The 10,054-nt window shown below is 39.7% G+C and overlaps 1 long non-coding RNA gene across 1 annotated transcript; it reads left to right on the top strand.

The window, feature by feature from the left end:
- Positions 1-4,742: 4,742 nt before the first annotated feature.
- Positions 4,743-8,959, top strand: LOC121394339. Its single transcript, XR_005961678.1, has 4 exons — positions 4,743-5,029; positions 7,766-7,857; positions 7,965-8,115; positions 8,450-8,959. It is a non-coding gene; the product is annotated as an uncharacterized LOC121394339 (long non-coding RNA).
- Positions 8,960-10,054: the final 1,095 nt, after the last annotated feature.

Below are 10,054 nucleotides of genomic sequence, written 5' to 3'. Positions count from 1 at the left end.
ATTATTATACAGATTCCTTCAAGATTAATGTTTGTTTAAGATTATATATTGTCCCATCCATATAGGAGATATAATACTCCACTGGATTATGGAAGGAGATACATATATAGATTTCGCTCCTAAGACCCGTGTCTCACGATAGTTTTTATATGGGTGGTAATGAGTTAATGATTTTAATCAGGTGTGGGATGTCTAGATATATAGAGTTAGAAGAGGAGGGGCCCCGTGCTTCTAAAGAAGTGGCGTGAGGCCACGAAACGCGTTAAGCGTGGGGCTATGTTCACTTGGTTGCTCATCATGATTTTATGATTTTTCTCAATAAATTTGGATCTTTTATATGACCCCAAATGCTGCCTGGTGCTCCATGATTTTGTTATGACCCCAAATGCTGCCTGGTGCTCCATGATTTTGTTGTTCAGTGGATCCAGTTTTCAACGTGTTCTTCCGGAAACGCGTGCATGTGTCAGCACAGACGGCAAGGTCGACATACAGTGTGTGTGGGTTAGTGCTCTCTATTATCTATTTACAAGTAATTCAACTATCCGAAAACAAATTGTAATTAATTGTGAGATTTCAAATTAATTTATAATCAAATATTTGGATGGAGGATACTACAGAGTGCGACTAGTGACTACTTCAGTTCATGTTTGCATTATCAGCTATTTTTTTACTCACGCACCACTCCTTAAATTGGAGTAATCTCCGCAGCCACTATTTAAGTTTCTAGGCTACGCTGCACCTGTATTTAAAATTAAAATATAATATACATAATAAAATAAATAATTATCAGACATAGTACTGGCTATTTGTTTAAGATCTTATAATTATAAGAGGTGGTTCAACCCATTTGGGTTATTATGGCATTCTACCTAAGTGACTCTGATTGGCAGTCTGATCTAAATGAAGTATTTAGAGTTATATGTTTTAATTACCGCTCTCTCGCCTCTTCACTTCCTGCAATGGTGGTGCTGGTTCTCCGTCGGCCCGGCAAGGTCCCTTAGCAACAGTAGAAAATTCACATATCCGCACACACTATTTATCTGCAGTCGGTGACGTGGCACTTCTTTTTATAAATTTTTCACCACAGTGATCAATGTTTCAGGTGGTTTGGTTGAAACCCCCGAAACATTGATCATTGTAGTGAAAAATTAATAAAAAGAGGGGCGATGTTCCCGACTGCAGATAAATAGTGTGTGCGGATCTGTGAATTTTCTACTAAATTAAGTATTTGACACCAGGGGGCAGATTTACTAAACTCAAGTGAATAGTTCGAATGAAAAAATATTCAATTTTCATGACACCAGGGGGCAGATTTACTAAACTCAAGTGAATAGTTCGAATGAAAAAATATTCAATTTTCAAAGTAATTTTGGGTACTTCGACCATCGAATTGGTCAAATTCGATGGAAATCGTTTGAATCGAATGATTCAAAGTAAAAATCGTTCGACCATTCGATAATCGAAGTACTGTCTCTTTAAAAAAAACTTCAACTTCGTATTTCGCCAGGTTAAAGCTACCGAAGTCCAATGTTAGTCTACCTTCCCCAGCACTATTCTACATTTTTTTGGTCGAATAAAAATCCTTAGATCGATCGCTTAAAATCCTTTGATCGAACGATTTTTATTCGATCGTTCGATCAAAGCTTTTGCACTAAAATCCTTCGAATTCGATAGATTTTACTTCAAGGCTCGAATTCAAGGGTTTTTTAACCCTCGAAATTCGACCCTTAGTAAATCTGTAGGTCTGAAAGTAACAGTGTCTCTGAAAAAGATATTCAATATTTGGCTGCTGAGATTAAAATATATAAAAAATGTTTGATACAAAAAAAAGAGTCTGAGATGGGAAATCTCAAGTCTCAAATCTAAAAGCAAAGGTTAAATAAAAGTCCAGGAATTAACCTGATAAAAAGTGACGGTGAAGAATTCATTGATAAATGGAATTCAATATTAACGACTGCTCTTTTAAACTCATGCAGCTAATGACTAGTAAAACAATAAATGGGAATTTAAACGTCAATTAGAAAGTAAGGAAGGTGAAGAAAATTTTACAGCTTTGAATAATAATATAAAGAAAGATTTAACAAAGATACAACAAGAAATTAAGAATAGAAAAAATTTCAAGAGACGCTGAAGATTACAAGAAAGGCCAGGTGTACCAACTGCATGAAACACATAGGGGGGAATTCACAAAAGTGTTGGGTAAAATAAGTAACCCCAGAAGTGGCAGTCGACAAAATTGAAAAATGTTGTACTAACGGCAAATTCACAAAGGCAGATGTTACCATCTCTGAATGTCTTGTAAGTCCAACAATTTTCTAAAATGTCGTATATCTTTTTGTCGATGGAATGACATTTTAGAGAAATTGTTGTAAGCTGCTTAATCCTCAGGAGATTTGATTGTGATGGGCGAATTTAGGCGCGAATTTGCACGATTGCCGGTGAATAAATTGGCGAAACGGCCGCGAAAATTCGCCGGTGTCAAAAAAATGGACACCGCCGTCCGTTTTTTGGACGCCGATGCATTTTCGACAAAAAAAAAACACACCGTTTCGCAAATTTTTCACCGTTTCGCGCAAATGGCGCAAATTCGCATATCACTATTCAGAAGGTATTGCACTTGTAGATCTTCTGATATATTAAGGTAAGTTTTATAATGTTTCTATTATATTTCTTCTTCACATATATATATCTTGCTTCTTTTATTTTATTTGTATATATGTATATTATTATTTATATAGCGCTCCTTGAAGGGAAAACACTGTACAGCAAAACAATAAATTAGTAGAAGAAACAAAAGGACACTGCAATAATAAGTAACACTAATAAGTAACAATAATAAATAACAATAAGTGCATATTACATATACAATTCACATAAATATAAAATATAATTTCAATACAGATTAAGTGCTCAGTGTAAAGGAAACAAAAGGCTAGAGGACCCTACCCCGTAGGCTTACAGTCTAAATGGGAGGGTAACATACAGACAATTCAGAGGGATATTAAGTGCTGTAGGTTATAGTTTGTTACACTGTTATATAAGTGCTAGTTCCCAGTCCAGTTGTTATCCTTGTGCTATTTTATTTTTTGTGAAATACTAGCTTTATTTATATGTATAGTGGATAATGTAACCACTATTAACATTTATAAAGATATTATTAGTCACAAGGGCCACCATGAGGGAGGGCACAGGGGGGCCCAGATAGTCTTTAATTTTCAAAATAGCCGGGCCCCCATTGACAGCGCCAAAGCCGGGCCCCCATTGACAGCGCCAAAGCCGTGCCACATCTGCCATAGTCCCCAACTTCTGAAGTCAAGTTCAGTTCTAAAGAACATCAATCAGTGTATTTTTTTATTTTATTAAACCTCTGACCACTAATGTATTATTTTAATACTCTATAGGCCCCTGCCTCCAATGTTTTTTTTAAATTATTCTCTAGGGCCTGAATATTTCTTTTCAACTTATAAAGGGGGGGGGGCTGGCACTAATATTTTTTAAAAAACACTTTTATGGGAGGCCCTGACATAAACATTTTATTTTACTTATGGGGGCCCTAACCATCAATGGTCATGGCCAGATCTGGAGTGGGGCTTGGGTGGTTAGGGCTTCAGGCCAGGGTGAGTGGGGCCTAGGGGGCCATGAAAATGTTGTTGTATGGGGCCCCGTGATTTCTAATTATGTCCCTGTTACTGTCAGGATCAGCCTGGGATTAGAACTCTATATTGTGCATTTCTGGAATTGTTTAGCCACTGTAGGCTCTCATGCTTGCTCTTGTCCAGTACTCCTATGTATGTATTCACTGTTCCTGTCTGCTGCCTTGTCTCCACCCAGTTTATTAGTCCCATGTGTTCCTCATTTTCTAATCTAGACCTTTTATAAACCTGCCCCTGACCTTTGCTTTTTGCTTGGTCATTTTGGTTCATAGTTCTGATCTGGCCATTTTGATTCTTAATTTTTGTTTCTTGTTCCTGAGACCGTTACTTGTTCCTTGATTCTCAACTTTGTCCTTGTGCTCCTGTCCTTTCTAGCTTTTCTATTTGGATTTCCTGGTTGTGACCTTTGGCCTGTTTCTGGACACTGCTGCCTGCTGCCTGACCCGACCCTTGGCTTGATCACTGGACTCTGTTTGCTTGCTGCCTGACCTGACCTTGGCCTGTTTACTGGACTCTGTTTTTGCCTGCAGATTCATTCCATCACAGGCTAGTAGATTTCTTTATATTTTCATGAAGCCTCTGTTATTTTCATTAAATCTGGTATTACTTTATTATGACTTTAAGACTGGGTTCTGCCATTTATGGGTATACCCCAGGTTCCTCACCATACAGGCTCCCATCTGATTGCTTCAATTCTGTGTCTGATCCTTACAGTTAGTCACCGAGTGACCATATAAAAGAACAAGGCTGTGGGCCGAGTGCTTTTATTCAGGTCACATAACTCTGGAGTTTTGCTGGGATTGCTACTGGCGGGGGTAAGTAGAGCGGGACCTGACACTGAGGTCATAGATGAGACAGCGACACAGGAGGAGAACTCCATGTTAAGGAAGAGCTGAGCCTGGGAATTAGATGTAGGACACTGATGTAGGAATGCAATGCAGGGCCGCTTTAACAAATGGGCAAAGTGGGCAGCTGCCCAGGGCCCACTTATAAGGGGGGCCCACTGTTGACCTGTTAAAAAAAAAAAAAAATTGAAATATTTTTTTTTTATTTTTATTTTTTACAATTTTTTTGGGCTTTTTTTTTTTTTTTCTCTGCTGCTGATCTGGGCTGCCTCCCTTCCTAACAGATCAAAGGAATTAAATTTGGGACAACCACCCCCCCTAGTACTGCTGGAATGGAAGAGGCCAATTAGTGCGGGAAACCACCTGAAACTATAAATACGTGGAGAGCAAGGCCCGCCTGCCGCAGTCTGGAGAGGAGTCCGGGAGGAGGAGGAGGAGTTGTGCAGGGTGCAGCTGCATGCCTGCCTGCATGCGTATTCGCGTTGGACGTTGGTGCGTCACAGACTCACACAGTCACTGCTGGACTCTGAGGTGAGGACCGGTGGTGGGGTCAGGTGGCTGACTGTGCTGGCCTCTAGGCCAGCGAAGTCAGAGTGTACACTACAGTACTTCGGGAGGGAGGGGGCGGCCGTGGGTGGCCCGCGGACCGCGGGCCTGCCATGGGCGGATTGTCAATAACCAGCATTTTCAGGTATAATACCAGCATTTTCAGGTAGGGGTACAGTAACGGAGACACAGTTTCTCCTGCACACAGCTGTTGGCGTTTACTGACTGACACTAAAGATTAAACGTCACGTCAGGACCCTGGTACGTCTGCTTAAAATTATGTGTTTCCTGCAAGGCTCAGTGACCTCTGTGCACGGTTCCTTCCGTGTGCTTCTAATTAATCTTCCACATCAATGCTTCACGTTCTGTGCGATCGCAGTCTGTTAGTGGAGCCAATCTTTCTCATACCACTGTTACTGCAACAGTGCTGTCTCAGAAAAAGTTTTTGAAAGTAGAAGAGCCTCTTACATGACCCTAACGAAAAAACTTTTAGTTGTCAGCACTGCAGGTTCCAACACAACTTAATAGGTACAAGCTTAGGCTTCTGCATAAACTGCAAAAAAAAAAAAAGTAGTGCATTATGATAGTTTTTACATGTAAACAACGTTTTAGTTGTACATGTAAGACTACTTGTGTATATGTGCTGTGTGTATAAATAGTATAGTATAATAGACAGACATGCATACCTGGCAGACAGATAGATAGGCACAAACATTAGTGTGCTGAAACAGGATAGGGCTTTCCCTAAATTATTGTCTCAAAGTAGGAAGCATGGAATTGTTAGCTGTAAGCTATACTGTAAAGGTTTGCTTTCACAAAACCTTTACAGTTGGTATTACACATTCACACAGCTGAAGTTCTATTGGCATTTACCATTTATCTGAGACTTGCCTAACAGACTGCTATATGGTATATGCTATATTAGAGAGGGATTCATCAATTCAAAGAACATGGTTCCACCCAATGTCAGACTGGAGGACCCAGGGTCCACCAGACCTTCAGCCTCAGGGGCCCCACACCACCCCCCTGGGCCTGGGCCCATTAGCCACAAACAACTCTGTGTTGCCGCCATCAACACAGTCCCCCATCCTGCGCACATGTTCGTTAGTGCAGGAGCGGGTCTGGGCACGGCCCCAAAAGAGCCGGGGCCCACCGGGTTTTTTCCCGGTGCCTAGCTTTAGAATCTGTTGGTGGAGACATGTACATTACTCAAGCCAACAACTGCCCATATTGCCATTAGTTTTGTACACGGTTGTCCCTCAATAAAAACCCCACAGTGCTTTTGCTGCAGTTGTCTTTAGAGACAGTAGGGAACTCGGCAGTGAGTGTTCCAACTGAAGGCGGGTCATTTTTAAATAGTGCTGTAATACTTATATGTTTTTGGTTATTTCCACCATGTAGCCTCCCCAAACAAAAAACCACCCTCCGCCTATGGGGCCTGCCTCCATGATGATACACATTTGTATATACACAGGGACTCATCTCACCGCCTCACCTCACCCTTACCTGTTGTCATCCATTCCGACCCGTCACCCGAGAGTCCCGACTCCCCGACCCAACCCCAGGGGCGACCCCTGGTCGTCGCCCGACTCAGATCCTGATTCCTGGGGCTCCTCCTGGACCTTCTCCGGACCGCCAGGCCCCAGGCAGTGTCCCACCTGGGCCACGCCACCCCACCACCACAGACCAGACCACTGAGACCAGCCTATTTTCCTTTTCTGATCTTTAATTAATTCCTGGCCTCTAATTTATAAGTTAATGAACTTCATTTTTAACAGTAACACAGTACACTTTTTTTAAGCACATGAACTTTAATTAATTGGATTATTTATTATATACCAAAGTAATTGATTCATTTATTAATTCATTGATGTGCAGGCATAGTCTAGAATTGATTTGGGAGTTATTACACAATTGAATTGGCATTTAGCACTTTATAATTAACTTTATTTTTTTAAAATCAATATTTGAAGAGATGAGATGGTGTTTTACTGCTGCTATATTTAATTATTTGCAACTTTCAAACAGGGGTCACTGACCCACCAAGAACAATTGCTCTGCTTTTGAAATTTAGTACTTTCTTTTCAGGTCCTTTCCTATTCATATTCCAGTCTCTTATTGAAATCAATGCATGGTTGCTAGGGCAATTTGGATCATAGCAACCAGACTGCTGAAATTGCAAACTGGAGAGGTGCTGAATAAAAAGCTAAATAACTCAAACTGCAGACAATAACAAATTGATCCAATTGCAAGTTGCTGCTTCGGAATATCACTTCTAAGTTATAATGTAAAGATGAACAACTTTAATGGGGTGGTTTATACCTTTGTATTAAGTTCTAGAACAACCAATTCTAAGCAACTTTTTAATTGGTTTTCATTATTTATTTTTTTAGTTTTATAGTTATTTGCCTTTTTCTTCTGACTCTTTGCAGCGTTCAAATGGGCATCACAATGTCACTGACTCCCTACTAAAAAACAAATGCTCTGTAAGGCTACAAATTATTGTTGTTGCTACTTTTTATTACACATCTTTCTATTCCGGCCTCTCCTATTCATATTCCTGTCTCTTATTTAAATCAATGCATGGTTGCTAGGGTAATTTGGACCCTAGTTACCAGATTGCTTAAGAGGCAAATTGAAGAGCAGCTGAATAAAAAGCTAACTAACTCAAACTACAAATAAAAAACTAAAAGTTAATATAAAGGTGCTTTACTTCCACAGTTCCATATTACCTACTGTAGCCTAGCCTGGACAATTGCCTCTGCATGAATTACTCAGTGTGGCCCTGCATACACCACCTGCTAATCTTCACTGTAAGTAATGCCTCCAATATAAAAACTAGAATTGCCTTGGGTAGAAATCTGTTTTAATGTATATGTAACTCCACTTCTGGTACTTAGTCAGATTTATGTTTTCCTAGAATTGCCTCTTCTACCTTACGGATACTGGAAATTTGGTACATCACAGACAGCGCTGCCCATATAGGAAACCTACTGTAGCCTGGATGGTTGCCTTGCTTTTGCTGGAATAACTCAGTGTGGCCCTGCATACACCGCCTGCTAATCTTCACTGTAAGTAACACCACAAACTGTTATTGTATTGTTCCTACTGATGCCTCTGCACCTCAGATGTTTACGTCTTTTCGACAAACCACAAAATTGGCCATACCTGACCCAAGTATATTAGTAAAAGTAATTGTTAACAGAGTAGAGTTTAGGATGGGTTAATCATGCTGCCTTTAAGTTTCATTTTGAATTAGGCCTTCGCTTACATAGCATGACAATCCTGAATAGTAACTTGGATTCCTAGCCTAGTTATAACATTCTAAAATACAAATGTATTTTACAGTTTTACCAAATAAGTGTGACTCAGATACTGAATTTTTCATTTTTATTGGAATTGCAGGGGTCCAATAATGTCACCACCTTCAAATTCAAAAAAACACAAGTCAGGATCACTTAAAAGAAAAGAGTGTTTTAAAAAGAAGAGAGAACAACAGCTTATATCAAAGCATGCTACTCGGTTTTGGTCAGAATTTAGAATTAAAGCTACATTATCACAATTTCCTGAAAAACCTCATACAAGTACAAATGATGCATTTTTGAATACTGTTGAAGTGACTGCAAGCCCTACGTGCACATCACATGATTTGGTTACAAGTTTGTCTGAGACAACGGATAATGCAAATATATGTCATTTAACAGAACAGAGTGAAATTACAAAGTTACAGGAAACAAATGATACTGAGCTTGCACACACTGATGTACAAATTTGTCCAGAAACAGGTGAAATAGATAATATTGCTTTTTCTACAGCTGCTTCTATAGCAAGTATTTCCAATAGTGAAAAAGATAAAATTGTGGCTTCTACTGATCCTGCTTTGTGGCCAAAGCAAAATAAAAATTTGCTTCAGGATTATTGGCGTTGTCATGGTCCACAAATGTGTAGAAATTTTACTGGAAAGTACAATGTTTCAGAAAGACGTTATTCTGGTGGTGTGAAACGGTCTTTCAATAATGAAATGGTAGAGCGTATAATGCCAAATGGAGAAACTGTGGTAAGAAGCTTCATTATCTATTCACCTTCTGAGGGAAACATATTTTGTTTTCACTGTCGACTTTTTTCAACAAAAACGACAGCATTTTCTTATTATGGCTTTAGTGACTGGAAGCATGCATCTGACTGCCTCATACACCATGAAAATAGTGCAGAACATCAGCGGTGTGTAAAAGCCTATATTAAAAGGTGCCATGTACAAGGTAGAATAGATTCTGAAGTACAAAAGACACTTGAAATCCGAGAGAGGTATTGGAAAGATGTCTTAAGACGTGTTGTTGCCACTCTCTCCCAGTATGGTTTACCCTTTCGTGGCACAGTAGAGAGATTTGGCTCTCCAAATAATGGTGTGTACCTTGGATCTCTTGAATACTTGGCTCAGTTTGATCCATTCATAGCTGCACACATAGAAAAGTATGGTAACAAAGGGCGAGGTAAGCCTTCTTACCTGTCTTTGGGTATCTGTGAAGAGATGATTACCATGATGGGTCGCAAAGTCCAGAACCAAATTGTTAAAGAAATAATATCTGGAAAATATTATTCTTTATGTGTGGACTCCACTCCAGACGTAAATCATGTAGATCAGCTGACATTTATAGTTCGCTTTGTCAACAAGTGTACTGGTCAACCAGTAGAGAGATTTCTGCAATTTGTACCAATTCATTCACACACTGGAGAGTCTTTGGCAAATACCATATTAAAGACTCTTGAAGAACATAAAATACCGATTAAAGATTGTCGTGGTCAAGCATATGACAATGCAAGTAACATGTCCGGAAAGTATAAAGGAGTAAAGACTCATATTCAGAAAGTGAACCCACTAGCTGAATATGTGCCTTGCAGTGCACACTCCCTTAACTTGGTTGGCCAGCGAGCTGTAAGTGTCTGCCCCACCGCAGCTGATTTTTTTTCACTTGTGCAGCTATTGTATGATTTTTTCTCAGGCTCTACACA

This window comes from Xenopus laevis, chromosome 5S, assembly GCF_017654675.1.
Source record: "Xenopus laevis strain J_2021 chromosome 5S, Xenopus_laevis_v10.1, whole genome shotgun sequence".
NCBI classification, from domain to species: Eukaryota; Metazoa; Chordata; class Amphibia; order Anura; family Pipidae; genus Xenopus; species Xenopus laevis.
This window is presented reverse-complemented; position numbering and strand designations above follow the sequence as displayed.